Below are 22,791 nucleotides of genomic sequence, written 5' to 3' on the forward strand. Positions count from 1 at the left end.
ATTTCGTCGTAATGTCCATGTTTCTGCCCCATACAAAGCATACTCCATACAAAGCACTTCACTAGTTTCTTCCTCAGTTCTTTTTCCAGAAGTCCGTAGAAGATGCTCCATTTTCTATTAAAAGCTTCCTTCACCATTGCTATTCTCCTTTCGACTTTCTGGCGGCACCTCATGGTACTGTTTAGTATACCCCTAATATTTGAAGCTGTCCACTTGCTCTACTGTCTTATTTAGAGTTCGTAAGTTTACCTCCTATACTTTTGTTGCTAGACCATGATCTTCGTCTTGTTTGCATTTATTTCCATCATATTGGTCACAGCTGTCATATAGCTCCAGTAGCATATGCCTTAGTATAATCTTCTCTTCTGCTAATAATCTTCCTTCATACCTGTCTATGTATGTATGTAAAGTACCGGTCTACCTACAAACCAATCTGTCTTTTAAATATATCTAATATCAAAAAGTAGCTGTTCGTAATGAATCCAATAGATAGGTTCTCCTTTGCTTGCCTTCCTAATCATGGAACTGGTACCTTGCTCCGAAAAGTCGAATGTTTCTGTGTCTATGACACTATGCAAAAATCCAAAAATCTTCCATCACTTTGAATATTTTGTCCCTACACTTAACTTTCTCTGCGTATCTATCCACTACCTAGCTCTCTATACACTTGCATGCTTAGAGGGCTTAGTCCAAATCTCCCATGAGTCCCGTTATGACAAAGGAGGTTTATGCACCAGACGTACGACGCTTATAGACTGATATAGAAGAGAGAACGATAGTAGGTTTTTGCAGCAGAAATTGCACAATGAGATAGGAGGTAAAATTAAAAGTGTAGTTTTAGGTAGATAGGGAATCATTATGACATAGGAAATTACCACATCCGATCCGTGAATATTTTGTCAATTGTATGGTACCATAACCCAGAAATGGCAAATTTGACAAGAGAGGTTTCCATTCCTCACCATCGATATAAATCAAAGTGTTATATAATCAACACAATAGTGAACTAAAATATCATTCCTGGGACCGAGACTCTGTCACTGAAATCTTATGTTGGCAGCATAAGCTAGGGTAAAGCGTCGAGCTGTGTGCATAGAAGGTCGCTGCAGGTGCATCGAAGAATTACTCACCCCTGGTTTAAGTAAAAGAATGTGACTTTTATCTTTTATTGCAAGCATTGTAACCACCTTCAGTTTCCTTCCTTTCTCACGTCATTAGTCATAAACATGGCCTGCCTAGCAGTCACATTTTCTTTAGGTTTAAACCACCAGATAGCATTTAAATAAAACCATAAGCAGACTTCGTTTCCCTCTAGAGATAAACAATTAAATTTTCGTAAATCATTTTAATAGCTTTGTTCTTAGAATTCTAAGTCCTCTTTCATTGGTTTCCTTAAAATGCAGCGGCTGATTTTCAGGGGAGGCAAGGGCGGCCGTGCCTTCTCTAATATTTTACCAGAACACAATATGGCAGTAGGGCTATTAATTCCAGCTGAATTAAGATCACAGACAAATTATAGCAAATGACGAACGTTTTCCCTTTTATATTAATTTTACTATAGATGTAAGTTACGTCAAGTCGACCACATACAGTTGGTGATGCCCGCTCGCTATACTGTAGATAGTGCAAATAATTCGTACCGAAAAATAACAGATAGCACTGTAACCTGTTTAGTCGACATCTAGTAGCCTGCAGTGTCTATGCGAGAGCGGTAGAGAGGAGGCAGCTACATCACTCTGCTCTCCTGTAGCTATGACAACAGCAGTTCAACCAATAAGACAGCTGGCTAGCGGAGTGTTTAAACTTAACTAGAACGCGCGAGAGGAGCCGAATTTCGAGACGTCCTACCCACAGCTGACAACTGTAATGCTTCTCTCTTCTTGGTTTTAGAAAATTGAGTCACGTGTTGTTAGTTTTCTCTCCCTGCATAAAAGTTTCATTCTTTTTTGTGTTGGTAGATTTTCCTCTTGTTTGCGGGTGTTCCTGTTATGTTTTGCTTTGTGTTACGAGATATATTTATTTATACAGTATATTAAATACATCGAGAGTTTAGAAACAAATGCAGATTTGTCTCTAGCTTCTTCTAGTAGCAGTTGTTTAGTATGTTGTGACTTAATTGATAGGTTTGCGAAGAAAGAGGATCGTCCAGTGAATTTTCTTTAAATTGGGTTATGTAATAGTAACGAGCAAGCGCCGGATTCTTAGGTTGGAACCAATTTTGTTGCTACTTCGTTACTCTCGAAGTATTGCTTTTCTTATTCGTTTTATGTAGCAAGAAGTAATATTCTTAAATTTAATATGACCTAAAAAGACCTTATTCGTAGGTTAGGACTTAAAATGTCCTAAAGAGATGCAATTTTCAACAAGGCCTTGTAATATTATATTAAGAATGTTGTTATTTTCATTTTTTTCTCGTAAAATCATATAAATTCCTAAACATGAGATTTAAAATCCTAAAGAAATCCTAAAACGTATATTGGAAAAACTAATTTTAGTTTCTTAAAACCTAAAAATTCTGCGCTTGGTACTTATGTACGTCACAGGCCTTATATATTTATATTATCATCAGTAATGTCATGGCCTCCTCAACTTTCAAACCCACCGTCAGCCGGTGTTTAAATGTGTTAATTCTCAATAGTGATATTGTTACATTTTGATTATAATTACCCACCTATTACCCCAATAAATTTGTCGACGGCATTTTTTTTATTCTGTGTAAGCATACATATAATTTTGTGTTTCTATAGCTATCGACACATTCACATAAAGTAGATAAACCTTCATTCACTAAAAATTTAAAACTTAAGACAGTGATAGACTGAGTCTGAGCGTACGAAGTAGCCCCCTCACAGATGCTCACTTCGTAACGGACAGCATGCAGCACAAAATACCATCATGACTCGTACCAAACTTTTTGATAAGTTTCCTCTCCGTTGATGAACTGTAAACCAATTAATTTGCCTTCTTCCATTTTAAACTTAAACTTCTTAAGTATATTCTCTTTTCTGCTTAAAACGAGAGACGAGCCAAGTTTTAAAACACACTGCAGTACAGTTCAACATCGCTGCTCGTGAATAGATCTCAAATAAACATCTTGCTTTAGTTCTTAGCGCATGTGTTAGAAAAGAAAACTCTACTTAAATTAACTGTTTTCTCCGACAAAATCTCAAGACTTACTATCATAAAAATTTATTCCATATAGCACCCTACATTGAACGATATTTGACAAGCCAGAATCAAAATCAGAAAATACATCATATAAATTATGAAAGTTAGTGAATTACCGATTAGATGGAGACAGGATGATGGAAGGATCCTATCAAGTTGCCGTTCTGTGTGGCGTAGCGGATATCACGCTAACCACTGAGTCTTAAGTTCGCGGGTTCAGATCCGGCGAATAAAATCCTCAACATGGGTACCTTTTTTTATTTTAGTAGGTTATTTTACGACGCTTTATCAACATCTAGGTTATTTAGCGTGTGAATGAGATGAAGGTGATAATGCCGGTGAAATGAGTCCGGAGTCCAGCACCGAAAGTTATCTAGCATTTGCTCGTATTGGTTGAGGGAAAACCCCGGAAAAACCCTCAACCAGATAACTTGTCCCGACCGGGAATCGAACCCGGGCCACCTGGTTTCGCGGCTAGACGCGCTAACCGTTACTCCACAGGTATGGACATGGGTACCTTCTTTAAATTTTTGTTAAATTTTAACTGCTTGTGTACTTTGTGACCTAGTAGAGTGTAAGAGAAGGTCCTATGGCCTTAACTCTGTCAGTATAAATAAAGAATTATTATTATTATTATTATTATTATTATTATTATTATTATTATTATTATTATTATTATTATTATTACCTTCTGAGGAAGTAAAGTTGTGGGTCTAGTGTTGTATTTGAAATTAAGTTACGTAGAAAGAATCCTATCTCTAGCAAACGGCACCAGTCTAAATTCGTCGTACAATTCTCGCTCATATTAAATTTTGACTCTGAATAACCTCTACAGTTAAAACGTTGGTAATGAAATACTGCTTCTACTACTCCTCCACCTCTTCCTCCTCTTACTTCTACTGTCATTACTAGAGCTTGCATTTCCATGCACTATCATTTGACAAAATATACAAAATGGAGCAAACAGAGCAGCAAAAATATGCACTATCAAAATTGATTTCTGCATTATGCTACATTTTTATTTTATTTTGGAAAAACGTAGGTACTACAACTAATTTCTCACAACTTCCTTCACTTAAGCTCATGTGTTTATCTGAAGCACGTTCTTGGACACAGAAAATGATCTTTCTATGCCACAAGAAGTGACAGGTGCATACTCAAGCGAAGAAATTTGGAACAAAGTGAGATCGAATTTTAAGCATTTTGCATTTCCGCATGACCATGACCCTACGGAAATCTAACCTGCGACCTTCCAACTTTGCAGCGTTACGCCTTAACCGCAACACTCTATACTAAATTACAGTTTGCTACTTCTGCCTTCCTTTCTTTCAATAGTTTGACTTCGGCTTGTAAGCAGCGAGAGTTGGAAATTCCAGTTAACAAAGAAAGGGTTTAGTGGAAAGTCCAAAGCCTAGTTGTCAGGTAGGATGCTACGAAACTATATTACCGGTAGCTTTCTTTTATTTTATTTTTTTTACTCAATAGACAAATAAGGGGAAATATCAGATTCTACTGAGCAACATTTATAAAAGGCACTATTATGCAAGTTGCCATAACATATGCGCTAAAGCCAGAAAAGGGACATAATATGCAACATAAAAGTCTAAATATGTGCTGTTAGAGTTGTGCGTCAATTAAATCACAATCACAATGAACTGTACATTTTAATTAATATTATGGAAAAGTTGCACATGTTCGATCCTTGGTCAGACATTCCTTATGTTCACTCTTACCGGTGACATTCAAACAGTCTGTAAAGTAGTCGTTATTAGACAGAGCTAACGCAACATTTGCAATACAATGCATAGTTAGTTCCCATTTAAAAAAAGAAAATTGACTCTAATACCTTGAAAAGTATTTCACGTACAAAAAATATATTACGTTTGAATTGCATGACGTCATAAATGTACTGTAAAATGGTGACCATTCTGCAAACATGCACGAATTAGGGACAACATTACATCATGCATTTTTTCATAGTGAATTCTTGAATGCAAGGCAATAAAAAATTAAAATACATACCTCACACTCCAGCACATTTAAATGGTGGAAGAGAAAGTTCCGAAAATGCAGGAGTTCTGTGTCCGATGCACCAGACACACTGAGTGATAAAAGATGAAGACATCGCAGAAGTTGAAGGTATCGCGAGTTGAGAATCTCAGAGCAGTGGGCATCATAGTTCAGCATTTCACATCACCCAGAATGAGTTCCATTTCCATAAAGTGCCAACAAGGTGTGTGCCAGGACGAATGACATGCGAACTGAAAGAAAGAAAGATTGAGGTCTGTCAGAAACTTCTATAATGCTATGAAGCAGAAGGTGATGTGTTTCTAGAGAAAACTGTCACTACTTATGAAATCTGTGTCCTTTATCATGCACCAGGAACAAGGTAAGCAAAATTCAACAAATTCCGCATGCAGTCATCAGAAGGAAAGGTGATACTAATTCTCATCTTCTGAGACAAGAGACTCAGTTTCAGAGCTTTACATGTCCGATAGGAATACTGTCACGAATAGTACATATAAAGTACCATTTGGGTGCATGCGACAGAGACAAGCAACCGAGACAGGCGACACAGACGAGAGACCGAGACTAGTCGCCTTCTGTCTGCTTCCTATAGAATTATATGAAGTACATTTGAAAGCGCGAGACAGAGACAAGTGACCGACACAGGCGACACAGACGAGAGACCGAGACTAGTCGCCTTCTGTCTGCTTCCTATAGAATTATATGAAGTACATTTGAGAGCGCGAGACAGAGACAAGTGACCGACACAGGCGACACAGACGAGAGTCCGAGACTAGTCGCCTTCTTTCTGCTTCCTATTGAATTATATGAAGTACATTTGAGAGCGCGAGACAGAGACAAGCGACCGACACAGACGACACAGACGAGAGACCAAGACTAGTCGCTTTCTGTCTGATTCCTATAGAATTATATGAAGTACATTTGAGAGCGCGAGACAGAGACAAGCGACCGAGACAGACGACACAGACGAGAGACCAAAACTAGTCGCCTTCTGTCTGCTTCCTATAGAATTATATGAAGTACATTTGAGAGCGCGAGACAGAGACAAGCGACCGAGACAGACGACACAGACGACACAGACGAGAGACTGAGACTAGTCGCTTTCTATCTGCTTCCTATAGAATTATATGAAGTACATTTGAGAGCGCGAGACAGAGACAAGCGACCGAGACAAAGCGCACGAGGCCGCTTTCGGACCAGTAGTGTCTCGCGTGTTTTGTGGAATAAAATACTGTCTAAAATGTCAGAAATTAAATTCACTGGCGAAGAAGACGAACAATTGGTAGAATTAGTAGCAGAAAACCCACCATTGTTTGTTCCAGAGGTCGAGTCGTACAAGGATGGGAATACCCGTGATAACATCTGAAGGGATACTGCTGAGAAATTAAACACTTTTGTAGTCGTATTTCACAGAATATTTGAACGTATTTTCTGAACAAACTCTTCTAGAATACTTAGAGAGTTGTTGTGACGCTTTCGCCTGCCGCATGTCTCGGTCGCAATATCAATTTAGAGAAAGATGTCTCCGTCTCCTGTCTCGGTCGCCTATCTCGGTCGCTTGTCTCTGTCGCGTGCACCCAAATGGTACCTTAAAGGTCTTATAACTCAACATTTGAGAATTCAATCAATAGCCTACTGTTCTGATGTCTGATTGCAGGAAAATATATATCCTAATATGGCGCATTCAACGTTTCATTCATCCAGAATTCGCTTTCTAATGCTTTCCACAACCGTCTATAGCTGATTATACTTACTACATCTCTGAATCCTTTGCAGTACAATGAAAGGAAATTTCTTATGATTGGACAAAAGAAGTGCTCGAAAAAGAACATAGCGCATGTAACTCAAATAATTTGATATCTAGAGGAAAATGGACATTAGTAAACCGCTTTAGGACAATTTTGTGGTGGGGTACACTTGTTTGCAATAATAATACAACATTTTCATTTGGCTGGCTGTCGCATATAAGAAACAATAATTATTAAGAAAATCATAGGAATGAATGGTCATCTTACATCAAATCACGCCGGGAAGGCAGTACTGTTTCTTCTCTTATAGGATTGTACGTCCTTTTCCCTAATCCTTAGGAGTCAGATTGACTCCATAAGATGTAATTCGGTGTAGGTAGATAATTTGTGCTCCATTCAGAGTATATAAAAAAAATTAATCCTTCTACATGGATGGAGATTGTAGACTTGTACATCGCTTTCTTGTGTAAAGTAAGAAAACGTCAAAGAAACATGTGCTATTTATTCCTTTCCGCCTTCAGTAAGAAGTCGACCACCATATCATAGTAGGTAGGCCTATATTTGTCACACAATAAAGAAAAAAAATTCGTTCAATGAATGAAGGAACATTGAGAACGGCAGTATGTATGAATGCTAGCAGAGAATCAATTTAATAATCATTGCTTGGAGAAAGTTTTCTGGGCAGATGAAGCACACTTTTTTTAATGCTGGAGTTATCACAAGTAATTACATAATTTGGTCCCTACATTACCTCAAGGTTTCAATTATTTCATTATTTCTTTTAGTTGGTTACTTAACGACGCTGTATCAACTACTACGTTATTTACCGACATGACATTGGTGATAGCGAGATGGTACTTGGCGAGATGAGGCCGAGGATTCGCCATAGATTACCTGGCATTCACCTTACGGTTGGAGAAAACCTCGGAAAAAACCCAACCAGGTAATCAGCCCAAGCGGGGATCAAACCCGCGCCCGAGCGCAAATTCAGACCGGCAGGCAAGCGCATTAACCGACTGAGCAACACCGGTGGCTTCATTATTTTTATAGCACTTTATGTTGTGACTTCACTTCGCAATTCATTGTTTTTATGGAACTTTATGTTGTGACTTCACTTCGCAATTCATTACTTTTATGGCACTTTATGTTGTGACTTCACTTCGCAATTCATTATTTTTATGGCACTTTATGTTGTGACTTCACTTCGCAATTCATTGTTTTTATGGAACTTTATGTTGTGACTTCACTTCGCAATTCATTACTTTTATGGCACTTTATGTTGTGACTTCACTTCGCAATTCATTGTTTTTATGGAACTTTATGTTGTGACTTCACTTCGCAATTCATTATTTTTATGCCACTTTATGTTGTGACTTCACTTCGCAATTCATTATTTTTATGCCACTTTATGTTGTGACTTCACTTCGCAATTCATTGTTTTTATGGCACTTTATGTTGTGACTTCACTTCGCAATTCATTATTTTTATGCCACTTTATGTTGTGACTTCACTTCGAAATTCATTATTTTTATGCCACTTTATGTTGTGACTTCACTTCGCAATTCATAATTAGTTCATATTATGTCTTCGAAAAAGACAAGTACTGGATTAATAGAGACTGTCACGTAGACGGGGAGTGCTACTACTGTATACTACAGAACTTCTTCACTTCTAGACAAAGGAATCACAGCTTCGAAAACATCACCTTCATCCAAGATGCCTCACATATACAATCCTATAATTAATTGTACGAATATTTGACGATCGTATCATTAGTAGGCACTTTCCAGTAATATGGTCTCCACGATCTCCAGATCTCAATCCGATATTCTTTTGATTATGGCGTTATTTTTAAGAATGAGTTTTCGTAGCACACTCAACAGCCTCGTAAGACATTGGGAACATTCCAAGATAATATTATCAAAATGCTATGAATAGGCCTAATGCCGCAGAAGGAATAGTGTTTGTTGAACAAGTGAACGGCGGATATATTCTCAAATCTATGTAAAAACCAAAACTCATTGTTTGCTCACAGTGATATTTTTTTTCTACCTCTATTAACGCATTAAAATTAGAAGTGACTTGAATGATCCTGTGTATTCAGATTTCATTGACCTAAATTAGAGAAAATTTTGTGTCTTACAATGTTAAGAGAATGAACCGAATAGAAACCATTATGAGCTGAGAGCATCAGCATTGATTTCTGATTTATGTGGACCCTCTTCGACCTTGTCCGACAGCGCGCTTGATTCGTTTAAGTCCCTCAAATTGATGATGCATTACAGTGAAGTACAGAACTGGCCTTGTCTTAGTATATTTGAGTTTAAAGAAAAGGAATTAGGATTTATGGCGAGCAAGAATAAATTTGCCCGAGTCGCCATGCATCTCCCGTGGCCGCCATTAGCCTCCGCACAGACAGATTTATACATGCGCCCGCTGTGCTGCAAGTAAAATACCGAAATCATATTTCATGTGGTATAAATATTCCATGCGGTCAGTGCACTGCAGATCGATTCTAGATTGAAGACCCAGGGATCGATTAGAAAGGCCTACTTACATGTGTTGTGTGTATTTATTACTTCTTACGCACATCGTTATCATCGTACTTAACATTCATCCTTGTCGTCATCCTCAACATCACCGTTATTATATCATTGTCAACAATATTTTTAGTAGGTTATTTTACGACGCTTTGTCAACAGCTTAGGTTATTTAGCGTCTGAATGAGATGAAGGTGATAATGCCGGTGAAATGAGTCCGGGGACCAGCACCGAAAGTTTCCCAGCATTTGCTCATATTGGGCTGAGGGAAAACCCCGGAAAAAATCTCAACCAGGTAACCTGCTCCGACCGGGAATCGAACCCCGGCCACCTGGTTTCGCGGCCAGACGTGCTAGCCATTACTCCACAGGTGTGGACTCAACAATATTATTTACTTTATTATTATTATTATTATTATTATTATTATTATTATTATTATTATTATTATTATTATCATTATTATTATTATTTGCTTACTTACAAATGGCTTTTAAGGAACCCGCAGATTCATTGCCGCCCTCACATAAGCCCTCCATCGGTCCCTATCCTGTGCAAGATTTTCTTTGCTGTGGTCGTGCCAGAGAATTAGTCCCATTCCGAGGCTTATTGTATGGATTCGTAACAAGCTGTTTTTTACGGTGATGGGTTGTCAGCCCTTTGCCCAACTCCCAAGCTGGAGGACCACCAATTACGGGCTGTCCACGACTGCTTATTCAATACATTCGCAGCTACCCTCCATATCTGGAGGCCGTCGCCTCTATTCACAACCTGAGGATGCGACACGCCGTGGTGATAGGGGCCCACAATACATTATTATTATTATTATTATTATTATTATTATTATTATTATTATTATTAGCTTTAGTGTCTGTTTTCTCCTTTTTCACATTTTTAAAATATTTATTATAGTTTTGACGGAGAAAAAGTAGACTTCCATTGGGCAAAAGACTTCACTGAGGTACCAAATTGAAACTTAAACGTGTGGCTATGTTGTACACTAATTTAATATTTTCAAATGATTAAAATTATTTTATTCCACAAATATAGGCTACAAATATAGCCTATGTGTATATTTTTTCTAATATGCTTTATAATGTGGCATATCATTTGAATGGTTCAAGATAAATAATTTTGGTATGAACTGACTCTCTGGCATGACCACAGTATTTATCCTTCGAAGAGATGGAAAAATTCAAATATCTTCGAGCAACAGTAACAAATAAAAATTACACTCAGGAGGAAATTAAACGCAGAATAAATATGGGAAATGCCTGTTATTATTCGGTTGAGAAGGAAGCTTTTGTCATCTAGTCTGCTGTAAAAAATCTGAAAGTTAGAATTTATAAAACAGTTATATTACCGATTGTTCTTTATGGTTGTGAAACTTGGACTCTCACTCTGAGAGAGGAACATAGGTTAAGGATGTTTGAGAATAAGGTTCTTAGAAAAATATTTGGGGCTAATAGGGATGAAGTTACAGAAGAATGGAGAAAGTTACACAACACAGAACTGCACGCATTGTATTCTTCACCTGACATAATTAGGAACATTAAATCCAGACGATTGAGATGGGCAGGGCATGTAGCACGTATGGGCGAATCCAGAAATGCATATAGTGTGTTAATTGGGAGGCCGGAGAGGAAAAGACCTGTGGGGAGGCCGAGACGTAGATAGGAGAATAATATTAAAATGGATTTGAGGGAGGTAGGATATGATGATAGAGACTGGATTAATTTTGCACAGGATAGGGACCGATGGCGGGCTTATGTTAGGGCGGCAATGAGTCTGCGGGTTTCTTAAACGCCAGTAAGTAAGTAAGTAAGTAAGTAAGTAAGTAAGTAAGTAAGTAAGTAAATAAGTAAATAAGTAGGTAAGTAAGTGTCTGTTTTCTCCTTTTTCACATTTTCCGATATTTATTATCTTTTCGACGGACAAAAAGCAGACTTCCATTTGGGGAAAAGACTACATTGAGGTACCAAATTGAAACTTAAACATGTTATGTTGTAAACTAAATTTATTATTTTCAAGCGATTACAATTATTTTATTCCATAAATATACAAATATTTGTAAGTTATATATTTCTTTCTAATATGCTTTATAATGTGGCATATCTTTTGAAAGGTTCCAGGTAAATAAATAATTTTGCTATGTAACATTCTCTATATGAAGGGGATCTTTTTCGCGAAAGAAGGTTTACCCTAGGTCAATTTCTAATGAAGTTAGGTCAGTCCAAAATTTTATTAAATTTTTTTTCCAAAAACATATTTTCTTTGGGCCCCAAAATTCGTTTTTCAAGTTTTCATTATATGTAGATTGCTTAGTTTACTCCCAAGAATCATGCGACCGAAGTTTGAAAGACACTAAGGGAAAAATGTAGATTTTTATCCTAAGAGACGAGGAATACCTTAACACAAAAATCATATCCTGAAAAGCTAATGGGAAGTAATGTGTAAAGCTTCTCCATTTGTATATAAATATACTTACTTATATATTAACTTATTTCTTTCACTCGAACAAACTTTTATTCTTAAATAGCGAAGCTATTTCCCGATTGTAATTTGTAACTTTATCTCTTCCCCTTCCTCGCTGGAGATGGACAGGCACTTGACAACTCTATGCGTGCTGAAAGTACGAGGCTGCGTTTTCAGTCAGTTTTATATGGAAATTCAGTTACGTGACGGACAGACTTCTGGAGTGAAATTGCATGACAGTGTTTTGCACGGATGCCGGAAATACGGGGGCACAGAAATCATCGATCCGAGCACAAGAATCATGTAGCCAGCAGGTCGACCCACACCGCAGCCACGCGCAAGGGAAGTCAAGTAAGAGGCTCAGCCTGAGCTCAAACTCTGGTCTCTTCTTCAACACTTTCAACTTCAGAAATCATTCAGAATCAATATTATGATGATTATGGCGGCGGCGGAATGCTGCTGAAATTATAATGATAGAGGAATACGAAATATTTGCCAAATATCTGCAGGAAAACGTTTTGTTAGTCATAAATAATGAAGAATAGCTGAGATAAAAGATTTGATTGCAGTTCAGAAAAGCCTATGTCACCTATAAAAACTAATGCACAAATGCTCGCTTTTCTTCTTCTTCTTCTTCTTCTTCTTCTTCTACTTCTTCTATTATTATTATTATTATTATTATTACCATTATCATTATTACTATTATTATCACTACTATTATTTTTATATTAATATTAATATTATTATTATTACTATTATTTTCTTCTTCTTCTTATTATTATTATTATTATTATTATTATTATTATTATTATTATTATTATTATTATTATTATTATTATTCAGAGGATAATTTACAAAGAGGATTGTATACATTAAATAAAATATTAAAAGATTTTGGGATGGAAATTTCAGCACAAAAATCAAAAGTAATGGCATTTTTAGGACAAGACCCAGTCAGAAGTAAGATAATACACAATAACCAATGCCTCGAACAAGTGCAAAATTTCAATTATCTGGGTTGTGAAATATCTTATCAAAATGAAAAAGATGTGAACAAGAAAATTACCAAATTTACACAAATTCTAGGAATAATAAACAATGCATTAAAAGCTAAATTAGTACAAAAATCTACAAGAATAAAAATATATAATACACTAGCATTACCCACCCTTTTATACGGAAGCGAGATTTGGTCATTAAAGAAAAAAGACGTGAACAGAATCAAAGCAACGGAAATGAAATTTTTGAGGAGGACAGCAGGATATACTCTTTTAGACCGAAAAAGGAATGAAGAAATTTTAGAACAATTAGAAGTAGAGTCAGTAGAAGAAAAAATCACCAGATACAAATTCAATTGGCTAGATCATGTAAGAAGAATGGAACATTTAAGAATCCCAAAAATTATGATGCAATATAAACCTAGAGGCCATCGTCGACCAGGAAGACCTTTAAGAAGACTGCTAGATGGGGCCGAAACAGGTCTACAGAGGCCTAATTCGTGAAGGATGATGATGATGATGATGATGATTATTATTACTTACAAATGGCTTTTAAGGAACTAGCAGGTTCATTGCCGTCCTCACATAAGCCCACCATCGGTCCCTATCCTGTGCAAGATTAATCAAACCTCTATCATCATATCCCATCTCCCTCAAATCCATTTTAATATTATCCTCCCATCTATGTACGTCTCAACCTCCCCAAAGGTATTTTTCCCTTCGGCTTCCCAACTAGCACTCTATATGCATTTGTGGATTCCCCCATACGTGCTACATGCCCTGCCCATCTCAAACGTCTGGATTTAATGTTCCTAATTATGTCAGGTGAAGAATACAATGCGTGCAGTTCTGCGTTGTGTAACTTTCTCCATTCTCCTGTAACTTCATCCCTTTCAGCCCCAAATATTTTCCTAAGAACCTTACTCTCAAACATCCTTAATCTCTGTTCCTTTCTCGAAGTGAAAGTCCAAGTTTCACAACCGTACAGAACAATCGGTAATATAACTGTTTTATAAATTCTAACTTCCAGATTTTTTGACACCAGACTAAATGACAAAACTTCTCAACCGAATAATAACAGGCATTTCCCATATTTATTCTGCGTGTAATTTCCTCAAGAGTGTCATTTATATTTGTTACTGTTGCTCCAAGATATTTGAGTTTTTCCACCTCTTCGAAAGATAAATCTCCAATTTTCATATTTCCATTTCGTACAATATTCTGCTCTCGAGACATAATCATATACTTCGTTTTTCGGGGTTTACTTGCTTCAAATAAAATTTCCGTGTTTTCCCTAATGATTTCTGGATTTTCTCCTAACATATTTACGTCATCCGCGTAGACAAGTTGATGTAACTCGTTCAATTCTAAACCCTCTGTGTTATCCTAAACTTGCTTAATGGCATATTCTAGAACGAAGTTAAAATTTAAATGTGATAGTGCATCTCCTTGCTTTAGCCCGTAATGAATTGGAAAAGCATGAGACAGAAGCTGACCTATACGGACTCTGCTGACACCCATTTTATTTAATCGAACTGGTTTCTTGGGAATATTATTATTATTATTATTACTATTACTATTATTTTATTATTATAATTACTATTGTTATTATTATTGTTATTATTATTATTATTATTATTATTATTATTATTATTATTATTATTATTATTATATCTCTGCTACCAGTATTACTATTATTAGTATTCCTTTTACCAATACCTCTGACACAACACTAATATCTATTACCACTTTCATTATTTCTGATACTACCACTAAAAAACAGGTCCTTATGCTGAGCAAGATTAATCCATTCTCTAGAATCATATTCCACCGCCCTCAAATCTACTTTTATATTATCCTCCCACCTACTTCTCGGCCTCCCCAAAGGTGTTTTTTCCCTCCTGTCTCCCAACTAACACTCTATATGCATTTCTGGATTCGCCCATACGTGCTACATGCCCTATCCATCTCAAATGTCTGGATTTAATGTTCCTAATTATGTCAGGTGAAGAATAGAATGAGTGCAGTTTTGTATTGTGTAACTTTCTCCATTCTCCTGTAACTCCATCCCTCTTAGCCCTAAATATTTTCCTAAGCACCTTATTCTCAAATACCCTTAATCCCTATTTAGCCAGACAGAGTTAAGGTCATATGGCCTTCTCTAACACTCAATGGCGTAAGGCAATGGTCGTCAACACTCGCTGAAATGGGTAAAGGGCAAATGGAGCAACGTGTTGTGCTCCGTCGTGCAGCAGGAAGAGGTAGAGAGCATACCTGCCAGCAGCTACGAATGCACCATAGCGCAGTGTCGTGTCCGCTGGTAAGGGATGCTAGCCCGAGAGTGCAGTGTGCTGAGGACCGCTGGCGTAAAGTATAGAAAGTATAGTGCGCTTATATTATAAATATCCAAATAATTATGATATTATTGAGATAATGGGTGCAAGTTATATATTTTTAAAACTAGAAGAAATGAACTTCCAGATGAGGCAAAAACAATTATTTACCAAATTTGTTAAGAAATCTGACATTTCTAGAGTGGATGAATACTTCAACTTTCTACTTCCTACATGGATATCAACGTTATTGTTGTATCTGGAGAACCATTAGAGTATTAGACGATAGACTAGATACTAGATTAGATATATTCGATTACGGCAAATGGGCAGCCTTTGACACTACATGAAAGCCGGGGACATAAGTTCAAATCCCGCCAAAGCTTGACGTTTGCTTGTTGTCAATGTGATGGATGTCATGTATTGCTCACACCACGTCACGAGAGGCTCAACGTGTGTGCGTGTACGTGTACGAGTGTGTCTATAGGGCGTTCGGAGTCTAGAAAATACCACTGGGTAAATAGACGTCTTCTTATCGGACATCCCCTCTCATTATAATACAACTAAAGAAGTTATTTACGTATGTTCTAACGTATATAAAATAATAGAAGCACTTGTAAATCTAATACTGTAACTAAATATCGCTTCAGGTATAGGCTAAACGCTTTATATTGCTTATAAATACCCGTATATTATACATCTTGATTACACAACTTTTAACACTGTATCACTTCGGAATATGTATGATAAGACTTTCTTGTTTTAAATTTTAACTTATACCTTGTTTACATGTTTCGACCTTTTATGGGTCATCCTCAGAACTGGTCGTTGTTGGTCTTGGCGCGTTTGTTTTGTTTCCTGTGAGGGTGTGTTCGTGTGGTATAATATAGAGTCAAAGAGTATGTGTGTTCTGAAATTGAGTTGTGTTGAGAATTTCGTTGGGGTGTGTTTTCGTGTGTCTGTATATTTCATATTGTTCTAGTGTGTTTAGTTTCTGGCTTTTTTGGATGTGTAGTATTTCCATGTCTGTGTTGATGTCTCTGTGGGTGTGTTTAGCATTTGTGATGTGTTCTGCATATGTGGAGGTGTTTTGCAATTTTTATGGCCGTGATGTGTTCTTTGTAACGTGTTTGAAATGATCTGCCTGTCTGTCCTATATACAAGTTCTTGCAGGTGTTACATTTGAGTTTATATACGCCTGTGTGGTTGTATTTGTTTGTTTGTGTGTTGAGATGTTTTTGTAGAGTATTATTTGTTCTGTATGCGATGTTGTAATTTAATTTCTTGAATGAAGTTGCAATTTTGTGTGTCTTTTTGTTTTCGTATGTTAGTGTGATGCATTTTTTGTGTTCTTGTATTTGTATTATATTTTTATGTTTTTTTGTGATTATGTTTTGTCTTACGTATTATGTTGTCTATTATGTTAGGATTGTATCCGTTTTCTTGTGCTATGTGTTTGATTGTGTTTAGCTCTTCGTTGTAATTCTGTTGGCTCATTGGTATGTTGAGTATTAGTTTATTTTTATTTAAAAAAAAACGGTTAAATCGAATAGATTGAGTTAATGTTATTTTATATACGTTAGAAAATACGTAAATAACTTGTTTCAGTTATCTTACAAAGAGGAGAGAAGAGATACATCATTGACCTCCAAAACTTTATTTAAAATCTTTTTTCTTTTTATATCTCAGCTACTATGAAATCTACAGTAAATGGACAAAACTTTTCATGCTTTAATATACATACATTACACTTTATAAAACACTATTCAAAATATTAAAATAGCTAATAATTACCTGTAAAATATCAAATTTGCATAACACTATACTGTTTGCGGACGACCAAGTAATATTAAGCAACACAGAAGATGATTTACAAATTGCTATATTTAAATTAACTCAAATAGCTAACGAGTATGATATGAGAATTTCGGAACAAAAAACAAAAGTAATGGCTTTTGAATGGACAAACGACTTGAGATGCAAAATAGTGATTAACGGAAAAGTAATAGAACAAGTAAATAACTTGAACTATTAGGGATGCAATGTATCCTACTGCCAAAAAAATGATATCAATATAAAAATAAATAGATTCTAATATGTGTGGAACAATAAGAAGAACATTAAAAAATAAAACATTAAGAACCACTCAACTAAAATTTTACAAAACAATGGCAGTACCTATGCTAACGTACGCCTGTGAGAACTGGACACTTAATAGATCAGACAGAAGAAAAATAGAGACAGTTGAAATGAAGTTCTTGCGTTCCGTAGCGGGTTATACACTTTTAGACAAAAACATAATAAAGACATAAGAACACAATTAAATATATACAACGTAAATGACAGAATAAACCAAATAAGAACTAACTGGTTAGAACACATTGAAAGGATGCCATATAATAGATTTCCACAGCTGACACTTCAATATGAACCTAAAGCAAAAGGAAAGTAGGACGTCCAATTACAAGGTGGAAAGATACAATCTCTTGATGTGGAAACAGGTCAAAGGCCTAATTCCACGAGGAAGAAGAAGAAGAAGAAGAAGAACCAGAATAATTTTTTTACAACCGTAAGCATTTACATAATAAAATATACAATTAATTAAATGTCAGCACGATTCTTTTACTGAAATGTTCTAAATACCTACATCAACAACATAGTCTAGAATCTTTATTTCCTGCAGTTAGACCCTACTTCCAGTTTTGTTCACACATACCTCTGCGTTAAGTTCTACAGAAACAGACGCAGTTTCGATCGAGGTGTTGGCTCGCAGAGATATATGTCCGCGGAACGAAACTGTTGGTCAAAAATACTTTCTGGGCCAGGTTTCCTTTACATGTCATAAATATAAGATGCTAGATCTCTAGTTTCACTTTGTCTTCCAAACGAAAACCATCCTAAGGATTTTATCGCCCTTAAAATTCATCGCTCTTGGCCGAGTTTGATTTTTTATGGCACACTTCAGTGAGGTGATCAAAACAGTATATGGCCGTGGACATTTGAGTGTGCTTTTCCAAATGGGCAGACGGTCGTTTCAGCCTTATCGAAGTAAGCGTGTATTCCTTTCGTGTACCAAAAATTATCAATATAAAGGAGCCTTCCGTGGTTATATTTTAAGTCTAGAAAAGGTGACACTAAAGCATATTAAGACAAGAAAAATATGCAATATGGTGAATTAGTCGTGTACATGTCTTTTAAAGATTCTGTCTTTTTCAAGAATGCAAGGAATCATTGGATGATGTTCCTTGCCCAGGCCGGTAAGATTAGCTAGAGCCACTGAAAATAGATTATAATGTATCCTTCAACTGGCCACTATTCGTTAGATTTTGTACCGTCTTACATTTTTGTTCCCAAAAGGGATTATTTCAGTCCTTCAGCGATGGCCATCGCGATTCGAACGACCAACTCAAACGAGTTTCTTTGCAGGATATCCAAATCTTTTCCAAGATCCATATAAGCGATTTAGTGTTTTGTAAGACTGCGGAGGAAGCAATTATAGGGCAGAATCGGCTAATTTCGTGATAGTAATGTTTTAGTGCAAAAATAAGGTTCTAATTAAAAAAGAGTGTTCTTAATATACGTAAATTATTCGAATTCAGGAAGTTACATGTCCTCATCTCAAATTTATACAATAATTACAACCAAGAATTACAAATAAAAAAAAAAAAATCACTCTAGAAGGGCTGGTATATTTTCGTGATACGACAAGGGTATTTTCGTGACAATTCTTAAATTCAAAATATTTAGGCATATTCAATCAAATTTTAAATTCCTCACAACTTATTCCGAATCTCACCGGATCGGTGGACATCAATGACATCATAGTCCACACCTGTGGATTAACAGTTAGTGCGGCTGGCCGCGAAACCAGGTGGCCCGGGAGCGATTACCGGTCGGGGCAAGTTACCTGGTTGAGGTTTTTTCCGGAGTTTTCCCTCAATCCAATATGAGCAAATACTGGGTAACTTTCGTTGTTGGAGCACGGATTCATTTAACCGATATTATCACCTTCATCTCATTCAGACGCTAAATAACCTAAGATGTTGATAAAGCGTCGTAAAATAACCTTCTAAAATAAAAATCAATGACGTCACGCTGCAGCGCAATTGGAACAAAACTGCTGGAAGGTTCAATGGCTATCATGGCGACTGTACAAGTTGTTATTGTGCTACGCTAGCAAGATTTTGCGAAATTTCCATACTGTCATCTCGCTCAAAGAAAAGAGACGATAAACAATTTATTTCTTGAACCAGTAGTAATATCTGGTCCGTTGACATCCTCCCGAATGAGAGTCTCAAACGTTATCGTCTGAAACTCACTCGGTAGAAATAAATAATTTGTATTGAATAGATAGGAGATTGTCTAAAAATTATTGATTTACAAACCACAACCATTAATGAAGCTTGTAACATGGTTATTTCCTTCATGGAAAAATTACAGTATACTTTGAAATGAGTATTGTCGTGGAAAATAATTGGTTTATGGAACAAGACTATCATGTCCAATGTTTCGGTTGTGATGTGTCACATGTAAGGGATATTAATTACGTCAGAAACCGTACGAAATTTTGGCGCTATAAAAAAGTTTAACACAAATAAAACAAAAAGTAACTTTGAGAAACTGTGGCAGAACCTGTAGTTCGAAAAGCAGAATTAATGAGTAACCTATTGGAAAAAGTCTTTATATCCACTTAAAATCTTTTTTGGCTAGACCGAAGAAGCTTCTATCGGTTTTGTCATTCGAGCTATGAACACGATCTTTTTTTTTTTAAGATAAAAAATATTTCTGTTAGTTAACAAAACCTATATAATATGGAATGAGAAATATAATTTATATTAAAATAAAATGCACTTTACTAATTTTGCGGCTGGGCAAAGGATTTAGCTGATTTTGGAATTGAAGTGTCTACAATTTTTATTTTCTGTAAGTTGCAATTACATTTAAATCTTAGTTTAGGTTAATGGATTACACATAAAATTATAGTTTGAATAATTCTACTACTAATAATAGAGCCTATACACAAAACTATATACTACTGTATATTTCAAAGTACTTTCAGTTATTTACGGAAACATATACAATTTCTTTTTCTATATTTAGTCATGTGTTTCCAGTTTAATGAAATGAAAAAAAAAATCAAACAGTATTGCTAGGGAGAGTCTCAACTATATTACTTTCACCGTCTATAAAATCACATTAATATCCTCATCCATCTGAAAGTAAAATTGATAAATTAGCATAGTGTAAAAAATATTCAGAAAAGCAACAACTAATTTTTGAAAAGGCTGATACAATAAATTAATAAACTCGAATCCGTTGAAACAAAACTACTCTATTAATAATATACAGCTCTTTTCCAGTGTTGTAAACATATTATTTTCTTCTAGTCACGTATTTATAAATGTCACATAATTTTATCATAAATGGAAATAAATTTCCCCGATCGTTACACAAAAAGGATGTTGCTACTTTTGCAACTTGAAGTTTGAGGTAACCATTTTGTCATAATGATTTAGCTGTTTTTGCAATTGTAAATCTGACTGATGAATATAACTTCAATTGCAATTAACTTGACCCAATTTTCCTCCGATTTTATGAGGTTTATATCAGTTGATTCAAATGTTTAAAATGTTGAATTCGTAACCAAGTAGGAAAGGAATTCAAGGGATATCAAAATCTATTTGGGGGGGGATATAGCTGCTTTTTCCAATAGCCCACTCAAATATAAGAGAGTCAAATTAAAATTGAAAATATAGGAATGAGATTGATAAGAATGCTAAAAGCGTTTAATAGTTTACATATAATCCAAAATAATAAAATTATTAGAAGCCATACTCATTTCTGATCTATCTTAGAAAAATAGTTTAAAATCAAGTCAATGTAATGCCTGAAACTTCTGAATACCATAAGAGCACAATGTAAGTTTCAAAACATGGTTAATTCTTACTTATTGCACTGCTTTAAAAGATGAAATCATAAAAGAGTCGTACTTTTTAGCAATTAGATGAAGTAGAGTAATTTTATTAGATGGCGCTCCTACATATGAAGTGCTTGGTCTTCTTGCCCTCTTAATTACGTAGAGTATAACTGCTGTACGAAGAGAGAGTTATTCACTCTATGAAAGTTTGAAAATATTATACTAGAAGAAGTAGAAAAACGTAACGTCTATATAAAACACGGAGAGATTTTGAGTAATGAGCAGACATCAGATCTGATCCCTGATAAAAGAAGAGGAAAATGAAATTAGGAACAAGAATTCGAAAGATTCTAGACGGTAAAATAGACAGAGTTGTACCACAGTCTAGTATATACAGAAACGAAGCTTGAGTTGTGAGGGTGCTAGGAACAATAGACTGTGCTGGTACCATTTCGCAGTGTCTGTAATGAGGCGATATTAGCGATCCTAGTGGTTAGCAACTATCTATGGATGCATATTTAGTACGTATTGAGCTTCGTGACTGTATATACTAGACTGTGGTTGCACCTACTTTGGCTTTCGTATATCGAGCACCGTTCTTAACAGAATTCAATAGCGTAAGTCACTCTGTACGAAGAGAGAGTTATTCACTCTATGAAAGTTTTAAAATATTATACTAGAAGAAGTAGAAAAACGTAACGTCTATATAAAACACGGAGAGATTTTGAGTAATGAGCAGACATCAGATCTGATCCCTGATAAAAGAAGAGGAAAATGAAATTAGGAACAAGAATTCGAAAGATTCTAGACGGTAAAATAGACAGAGTTGTACCACAGAATAGTATATACAGACACGAAGCTTGAGTTGTGAGGGTGCTAGGAACAATAGACTGTGGCGGTACCATTTCGCATTGTCTGTAATGAGGCGATATTAGCGATCCTAGTGGTTAGCAACTATCTATGGATGCATATTTAGTACGTATTGAGCTTCGTGGCCGTATATACTAGACTGTGGTTGCACCTACTTTGGCTTTCGTATATCGAGCACCGTTAACAGATTTCAATAGCGTAAGTCACCCAATCCACGAGTTTGGGTCTGTAAGCTCGCATGAGATTTTTTAACAAGTCGGCGAATTTGCTCAAGAAACTGGAATAGGGGAGAATGCATGCATACGCGTGTGTGAGGAGGGAGGAAGCATGCAATAAAAGTCTGGCTTTTCCCATTAATCCTTAATCATTTTTTCTGCCGGTCCCACGTTCCCAAGCAAATCCTTACTGTGACGAACCAATTAAGTCCCGCATAAAGAATGTTCGTTGGATTATCGCTGAAAATCCCAACCTATTGGTTACACTGGTTGTGCAGCGTGCAGCTACAATTCACTGAGTCCTTTCAGATTTGTTCCCTTTGTAAAAAGAACATAATTATATAGTAAATAACTATGTAGCACGACAATATTATTTGCATATATTTGCCGAGATACCGAATCTCGCTAATATCCTATTTGTGAAAGTAGAATAGAAAATTAATTTTATATGAATTATTAATAGCAGTATTTTTGTACACTAGCATTATAAGCAGTCTGTATT

Source organism: Periplaneta americana, chromosome 11, assembly GCF_040183065.1.
Source record: "Periplaneta americana isolate PAMFEO1 chromosome 11, P.americana_PAMFEO1_priV1, whole genome shotgun sequence".
NCBI lineage: Eukaryota > Metazoa > Arthropoda > Insecta > Blattodea > Blattidae > Periplaneta > Periplaneta americana.